Raw genomic sequence first — 9,722 nt, 5'->3', positions numbered from 1 at the left:
AGACTTCTCTGACTCCTGGAAGCTGAAAGCCTGAACCTGAATGAGACGGCAAGCAGAGGTTCTCCCAAGCACACCCTAAATGCTCTCCCACGGTCACTGCTGCCCTTTCTGCCATATGAAGAATGTTGCTTGTGTCTACAAAGGCCTGTGTGTGCAGCACTCTAGCCTCAGGGTTAAGCACCCCAGTCTATAAACTGCTGCCTGTTGGCCACGTCTTGGTCCTTGATGCCCCAAACATAAATGATTCATAGCTTGTTTGCTACTGATTTTTAAGTACTTAGATAAATCATGATTGTACTTTCAGAAGAACACCAGATTTAGTTTAACTAAGGTAAAATGAGATTTCCCTTCCTTTTCTGTCCTCCCTCTCTCCCTCCAAGTCTTTATTTACCTCCTAATTCTTTTTTATTTCTCCTTCAAAATAAATTATTTAAAAAATAACATATATTATCTTTCGTATTAACCTGGATGGACGTGGAAGACATTATTCTTAGTAAAGCATCACGAAAATGGAGAAGCATGAATCCTATGTACTCAATTTTGATATGAGGACAATTAATGACAATTATGGTTATGGGGGGGGAAGCAGAAAGAGGGAAGGAGGGAGGTGGGTGGGGCCTTAGTGTGTGTCACACTTTATGGGGGCAAGACATTATTGCAAGAGGGACTTTACCTAACAATTGCAATCAGTGTAACTGGCTTATTGTACCCTCAATGAATCCCCAACAATAAAAAAAAAAAATAATAATAACATATATTTGGATCACTAAGATAAATCAATGTCTACTGGAGAATATAGTGGCCGCTGACACTGAAAATACTGAACAGGGGGGAGCAGGACATTTTGTTGTCATAAGAATTCTGTTATGCAATATTGGGTCAATAAACCCAGTGTTACACACACACACACAAATGAATAATTTTCATTTAATTTCAGTAAATGTAACTTTCAGCACAGTTCATATCACTACTTAAAAAACACAAGTTCAGGGCGGCGCCTGTGGCTCAGTCGGTAAGGCACCGGCCCCATATACCGAGGGTGGCGGGTTCAAACCCGGCCCGGCCAAACTGCAACCAAAAAATAGCCGGGCGTTGTGGCGGGCGCCTGTAGTCCCAGCTACTCGGGAGGCTGAGGCAAGAGAATCGCTTAAGCCCAGGAGTTGGAGGTTGCTGTGAGCTGTGTGAGGCCACGGCACTCTACCCAGGGTAATAAAGTGAGACTCTGTCTCTACAAAAAAAAAAAAAAAAAAAAAAGAATTTAAACTCCACCTACTGGCAAAAGGATTTGGCATAGCTTATACTGAAGCATACAAGCAATAAAACTGCATAGCATTAAAATAGGAGTAAAAAAAAAAACACAAGTTCAAATTCAGTATTGCAGTAGTTTATTACATGGCAAAATGGAAGGGGAAGGAAAATGTTCTCTTGTGTAAATGGATGAGACATTTACTGTGACAGAGTTAATTAGGCTCTTGGGAGAATTTATGCACAGCTAATAAGAAGCAGAGCTAAATGTTGTCTTAATTTACCCTAAAGCTCTCAAAAAAAAAAAAAAAAAAGGTGCTCACTCAAGTTGCACTAATTGAGTCAACAACCACTAACCCCTCTTTTCTGGATATATTCCCATGCTAACATACAGATACCAAGCTATCTCAAGTTTTCCCAAAGAACAATATCTATTTAGTTTTATTTTTCTATGGATTTTTGAATGTGTATCAAAAATGCATTGTATTTAAAGGGAAAGCAAACTCAGAGAAATCAGAATCGCTTTTCTGTGTATTTCACTGTGATTATTGATTTTACCTTTTAATATGACATGAAACAGGCAAAAAAAGATTGATAATAATTAGCACTATCAACTGGGGTTAAGCAGGTGCTCTCAATCAATGTTTGTGAGAGGGTGAACTAGAACAGCCCTCGATATGGAACAATATCTTTGTAACTCCTAAATTTTAATATACTTTGATTTCCTTCTAAATATTACATGTGTCTTTTAGAAACATGTACAGAAAGAAGCAATGATGATAATATATAAATAAATTTATTAAAATACAATAAAGCAGATTTGATGTCCATGACCCTTACAACATTGCTTTACTTGTTACATCTACAGCAATTTTTGACCTTTATGTACACCAACTCAGAATGAGGTCTCCAGAATTGACCATGATATGTATGTCTGGGAAAATTTATATCCAACTTCTAGCTCTGGCTCTCTTTTTCATGGTGAAACTAGGTGGATTTTTATTTTCTTCATTATGAATTTTGTTATTATTTGAAGGTTTTACTATTTGTATGTTTAGTTCTGAGATAAGAAAATTATTTTAATTTTCTATAATAAACCTCAGTACTAGAACAACTTAAATTATCGTAAAGGACGTATTTGGTCATGACATGTAAGTTAATGAACAAATTAAATAATTTGATTAATTTCACTTTGATGGTAAAAGTTTAATTGTATGCTTTGGTATTAAGAAGAATCATGCAAGCAATAATGTTTTTAAGAAAACATACTAATGGGGCGGTGCCTGTGGCTCAGTGAGTAGGGCGCCGGCCCCATATGCCGAGGGTGGTGGGTTCAAGCCTAGCCCCGGCCAAACTGCAACAAAAAATAGCCAGGTGTTGTGGCGGGCGCCTGTAGTCCCAGCTGCTAGGGAGGCTGAGGCAGGAGAATCGCGTAGGCCCAAGAGTTAGGGATTGCTGTGAGCCATGTGACGCCACGGCACTCTACCCGAGGGCGGTACAGTGAGACTCTGTCTCTACAAAAGAAAAAAAAAAAGAAAACATACTAATGAAGTAAAACTACATAAGACAAAAAATAATGGATTAGTAACGATAGGATTCAGAAAGGTTTTTATATTAAGCACAGGTGGAGTGCTGAAGCCCTACAGCACTAGCTACAACCTATTGTCAATATCATAGCTTACGTTGGACAGTAAATTCAAACTTATTTGTATTATTAAAAATAGATTATATAGAGAAAAAAGGAAACCACCCATTAACTGGTAATTTTGATTATTCTATTTCTGTGGACCTGAATGACATTAAAAAAGTAAAAAAAAAGTCATTAATGAAACCAATACCTAAAATATTGTTAATGCATTTCAGTTTTTTGCATTAAAGACTTTCTATTGAACCCCATGATTCATACACAAAAAGGAAATGAGAAATAAGTCCTCCCAAATGTTAGTAATTTTCTATTGATGAGGTGCCTGCATGTCAAGTTTTCAATCATCTCTTTTCCATAATTGTAAAACTTTCCATAATAGGCATGCATGATATTCAGTGAAATATATTTTTGCCTTAAAACACTAAAATATATACAACCAGGGGGTTTTGTAGACACATTTGGAGATTATTGAAACTTTCTGTCTACATTTTCTCTTCTGTTCTTTCTGATATTGCACAGTAGAGACTAATGAAAGGAAATGAATTCTCTTTACCACGAAATTTAGTTACAGTTAAAATGAGCGTTCAATAATGTGTGCAGAATGTCTCTACCATTGACCAAATGCCAAGGTCACTTTGAGTGCTTTTTTTTTTCTGTGCAGGGATTTTGCTCAAGCTGTCTTTACAAAACACTAAAATGAAAACCAAAAGAAATAAAAAAAAACAAATAAACTGGATAACACAATTATATTTTATCTCTGATTTACCAGAACCATGATCTTCAAATGTTAAATAAGGCTCATGAGTAGTGTATGCTATATGATAGACAGTACAAACTACCAAACAACTTGATTTCCACAACTATGGGGTGATAAGCAAAGAGATAAAGATAATCATTAGTGTGTATAATAATATATACATTTCTTAATACACTGGGTGATAAATACATGTAAAAAAATACGACATTTTGCCTTTGGAGAACTCTTTGCCCAGGGAAATGAAGTACACGACCAGATATGGTGCATTATGTAAAGTGCTATAACAGAGGTAACTATAAAGCCCAATGGAATTTCATTGAAACTGATGTGGTTATGCAGCCTTCACAGAAGTACAAATAATAAAGCTGGATTTTCAAAGAACAGAACCAAAACTTTCCCAGATTGGGTCAGAAGGACATGGCTTGTCTGCAAGAAAGTTCAGCACATGCACAGTCACAATACCAGCACTTAACTATTCACAAATAAATTTAGCAATATGCATGTTTTTTAAGATCTTACCATGTGTAAAATATTCTGTTAGGTTTTGAGGCTTCAGTAATGGATAATGTGTGATTGACAGTGCCTAAAATTAGTGAGTCTGTGAAGGAAAGACAACATGAAAAAGGTACCTGGGATAATTTTATAAAGTTTTGTGACAAGGCTGTGTTTTACATGGTCTATCAGAGCAGAAGGGAGAGAGTGATTACAACTTGTCTGGGGAACTTGGATTGGTTTTCTGAGGAAATGACTTTGTATTGGATCTTGAAGAAAACTTTGGTCTATAAAAAATACACCGGTCAGAAGAAGGCTGGAGGAGTCAAGGTTCTTCTTGTGCAAGGGTTAGGGGTAGACTTAGGAAGTCCTTAACGCTGAGTGGTCTCTCAACTCTGATCATGCCTCCAGGGATATCACCCAGTTTCAAGGGGAACATTCACGTTAGACTTTTTAACACTGGCATGCAGAGGACCTAAATACGTCTCCAGAACATTCACGTTAGGCTTCACAATGGCATGCAGAGGACCTGAATATGTTCAGAGAACCTGAATTCTAGCAAAAGAAAGAAAACTGTATGACATTTCAGTGTAGATGTATGTATATATTTATGAACAATTGATACATCTAATGTTAGACTTTTTAACACTGGCATGCGGAGGACCTGAATAACATCTCCAGAACACTCACGTTAGACTTCACAATGGCATGCAGAGGACCTGAATATGTTCAGAGAACCTGAATTCTAGCAAAAGAAAGAAAACTGTATAACATCTCAGTGTAGATGTATGTATATATTTATGAACAATTGATACATCTAATGATTGCATTTCTAGTGATTATAGGAATATTTTAAAAGATAAAGATTAAATAAATAATATGTACCAATCTTGGCTCTAATAAAAGTTTTTGTCTGTGTTCTGGGTTTTGAATTTTTGAATGTCTTTGTGATTATGATTTAATAATAACATCAGTACATTCTTAATAAGAAATTTATTTTTAACATTAATGATGCATATCTGTATAAATAAAAGTAATCAAAGAGTAATAAAAGAGTAATTTAAAAAAATTACTTTTATTAATTAATAAGCTTTAATTTAAATTTTAAATAAAAATCGATTTTTTAAAAATACTATACTATAGATAAAATAATAAAAGAGTAATTTTTATTAATCATGTCACTTTGCCCTTTTCTGATAATTATAAAGCTTTTGGCAATTTCTTGTGTTGCATGATTCCTGGTTATTGTTTCTAGGCTGTAACATATTATAATGTACTTGTGTTTTCTGTTTATTATTTTTGTTTGTCTTATATTCTTCCTGTAGCATTTTTTCTCATTGTGTTAGATCTTCTTTTTTTTTTTTTGGCCGGGGCTGGGTTTGAACCCGCCACCTCCGGCATATGGGATCGGAGCCCTACTCCTTGAGCCACAGGCGCCGCCCATCATTGTGTTAGATCTTATAAGGGTTAAAATTAGATATTTTATTCTTTACATGCACATACTCAGGATATATAAACTAAAATATCATTATATAAATACAGGTGGAGAATACTAAAATTTTTTTTATCAGAACATTCACATTTCTTCCTAAGTAGGTAACACATAAATGCTATCATAAGAACTAATACTTTTTCTATAAGAATCTGCATATCAAATAAATGTATTTATTATGTTTTAATTAAAATACCCTAAATAGACATTCTTTGAACTTTTCATACTTTTGCATTAAAATAAGGGGAATCAATTATAAAGAGAGGTGATGAATCTTAAAAACCTAGGCATAATGTGTTTAATTGCACTGAGGCGATCCGATAGTCAATAAAGATGAACATAAAGTATTGAGAAAGGGAATTGACATGGCCAGAATTTTTTGATTGGATGGACAACTTCCTGGCACAAAGGAATGGGGCATGGATAAAAAGAGGAGTCACACATGTGGTTCAAAGTTTTCCTTTACCCTCGGGCGTCCTGGCTGTTTTATAGGGTCCTTCATTCCTATATCAGGTCAAATTTTTCATTATTTAAGCTCCGAGTGAAGTAAAAAAGTAATACTAACAATTGATTAACATTAATTTGTCATTTAATTAGGAAGTTGCTGAGGAACTGAGCCATGGAGAAGTAGTAAGGAACAGGATGCCACAATTTTTACACAAAAAGTGTGAGCACATAGAAAATGTGTGCAGACATAAAAGAACAGGCTTTGAAAACACCCCGATGTGGCTCTTTAACAGCAGAGCTAATAGTGACGAACATCTCTGAGCCACCGTCTCATCGAAGGGAATGACCACTCTTAACTGAACCAGTGAGGGCAAAACTTCCCCAAAAGTCTTCTTGTAGGCATGACTGAAGAAAAATAGGAAATTCATGTCATATTGGGACGAAAATCCAGGAGTACCCTTCTTTTGGCTCTATTGATGAAGAATATTTACGGGCTTTTTTATCCCTCACACAGAAACCTACACTACAAAGAGAGAATCTTCTGGAATTGATTGTGCTATTGACAGCTTCATACCCAACTACCTCCACCAAAAAGTCAGAGTCCCAATTCAGAGTTCTGTTTTGAAGGGTACGTAAAACAAAGGACTCAGCACAAAGTGTGCTACAAAAAAGCTCAGGAAATATTCAAATTTTATTTGTGAATAAGGATGTTCAGCACTAGGAAGTATGAATTCAGTGCATCGATAACCACTTCAGCATATGTGAATTTGCTAATAAATGTACTTGCAAAAAAGTTAAAGAAATTTAAATAGCAGAAGATTTAGCTGCAAACCATCAGCTAATCTTAATTATTCACATCAGGAAATCTTTTGAATTTCTCAAGAAATTGGACCAACCAAACTTTACGAATTCACACAGTAGAAGGCACTAAAAATTCAGAATGACTAGTCTCTTTGTAGGTATAACCCAACACTTATTAAACTACCAGTAGCAACCACATTGATGAATGCTGGGGACACAAAAAACAAACGTAAAAGAACAAGTACATGTGTGAAAAGGCTATGACCGACCCAACCTGAGTCTCTGTGGACTTATGTCTCTGATGCCTCTGCTGACCTAACTTTATTGTAGCTCAGAGAACTTTCTTGTTTGTTTGTTGTGCCTAGCACCCAGGGTAATTTTATGTGCAATTGGAGAAGGCAACTTGTGCCAAAAAATAAGTAGAAGTTTTCTTCTTCAAGATCAATATTACCACATTTGTTGAAAAATCTAATAAGCATTTGATTCCCTGGAATAGCCTAACTTTTCTTTTATTATCTGTCCACTGTAGAGCCCTCTTCACTTGTCTTTCATTATAAATTCTCTTCCACTTTTTCATGGGGCAGCTCCTCTATCTCTTTTTGGAACTGTGTTTCCACATTTGGGGCTGTAAATATCAGTTCCCCTTAAGTTTCAAACCATGCTATTTTTGTGCCTTTTGAAATCCCTTATTTTTGTGCGAATTGCTCTACATGGACTTTGGTTTTGCTTATAATTATACATTCCTGCCCTGATGCACTTTTCATGTTTAACACATTTTTCAGATACTGTTTCCTTTTTCTATTATACCATTCTAGTTCTCCCAGGATAAGCAGTTCTCATATTTTGATTATAAATTAATGTCTAGAGCTATTATCATTTCATTTAGATGAATCTAAAAAATTAGACACATGTATGTGAATACCCACATGCATGTGCACGTGTTAAGCAGAGTGGCAGAGTGGCCCTGAGGATACTCTCTCCCCTAAGGTGTCCCATCATCCTGTGTCAATTAAGCCAAGCAAGATGCAAAATCCTAACAATCCAAATGGGCTTTAGAACTTGATTGTCTAACTCTTCTCTAACACTGAGGACACCGGAGTCTAGCAATGTTAACTGACAAATCTAAGGCCCTGCTGTGAGTAAGTGTCAGACATCAGAGAAGAATATTTCCGGAGTCATATCCCAATCTATGCTCTTAAAACCAGCACCCATCTGTCAGGGAAACAGCGGCATAACAATAGGAGTGTAAGATGCTCACAAAGAAAGTGCATAAGTCACTTTTTATCATCACTTCCTTCCTTTTGCCAATTCCCGGGTGAAAAGACAAAAATAATTCTCTGTGAATAACAGAAAAGGAACTATTAGGCACAGTGATTGAAACTGAGACCTTACAAGTTTCCTTGCAAATAAGTGTTTGGGAAAAATGGGGATAGTCATCACAGGAAAATCACTACAATAATTTTTGTCCTAATTATAGTCTCATTCTTCTCCACTAATCTAGTTAAATATTTAGGTTTGAAAATATGCCTTAACATACTTCGATATTTGTTACAGGAGAAAGATTTCATTTAGTGATAGCCTACACATTTGTAGATCTTAACTTACAATGTTCAAAGTGACAAGTAATATAATTCACAAGTAATGATTAACCTTTAGAAATAGGCCATTTATTACAGATTCAGGGAAAAAGAACTTCTATAGAATGACTCATAAAGAAAGCTAATCACACTAATTTTACTACATTTGGGATATCACAAAAGGAGAAAGGCTGGTAAAACATTTTGCGGGCTGGTAAATATTTTTCATCTATTTATATGGTTGACTGATAACCATTTAATAAATTTGTTTTAAAGAGTCCCATGTCAAAGGCAATAAAATGTAATATAAGGAGATAATAAACCAATTACAGCAAATCACAGCCAAGTAAGATAAAATACATTTTATGAAATGGATTTATTGCTGTGTCACATTATTATAGTTTAATCACACGTAGGGTAAATACTTAGAAAATTAAAAAAAATTATACATGAGATTTAACTTGTATGAAGATGAGACTGAATCAATTAAAGGAAAATGTTTTCCTTAATAAGATCCATGATCTAAATTAAACCTAAATTCACGTATTGAACAATTTAAAGTATTGTTACTTTTCAAAGCAATATATAAATTTGTAGGCAAATATTATGGCTTAATAGGCATTTTCCAAGTATGTCATTTGCTATTCACAATTACGTAAAACTTTTAGTACATACTAATATTTTTTAAATCAAATAGAAATAGACTCACAGAAGTTATGTGACTTTATTTTATCACAATATTTTATAATATGTATAGTCTTCCTAACTTAAAGCTATTTACGTTTCTATTATCTACTAATCAATCAACACACATAAAACCTGAGAATAAATTTTATCTTCCATATTTCTGAAATGACAAACTAAGTAAGTTCTGCTCGGCAATAAATCAACTGTACGTCAGTACATCACTTAATTACACCTATGATTATATTGCATATTGAAAGTTGCTCTAACTGACTAAAACTGACTAAAATTGAGGATTCTGATATCATGGTGATATATAGAATTTATGAGCCATAAATGTCTCTTTATCTTAAAATTTTTCAAACATTTACATTTTTCTCATGTTGAAGTGCATATATGTACATATGATTACATAACAATAAAATTGAATGTGTAGTTTTATACATAAAATATTTATGTTTTTATGCCTTTTTATTTATCTTCCTCTCGGCCACCATCACCAGATCACTCCTTCTCTGTACTAAATCCACATCTAGTCAAAGTAATTCATTTTAACAACTAATTAAAGATTCCTTTATAACA

This window comes from Nycticebus coucang, chromosome 6 (genome assembly GCF_027406575.1).
Source record: "Nycticebus coucang isolate mNycCou1 chromosome 6, mNycCou1.pri, whole genome shotgun sequence".
Lineage (NCBI taxonomy): Eukaryota > Metazoa > Chordata > Mammalia > Primates > Lorisidae > Nycticebus > Nycticebus coucang.
Note: the sequence above shows the minus strand (reverse complement) of the source record.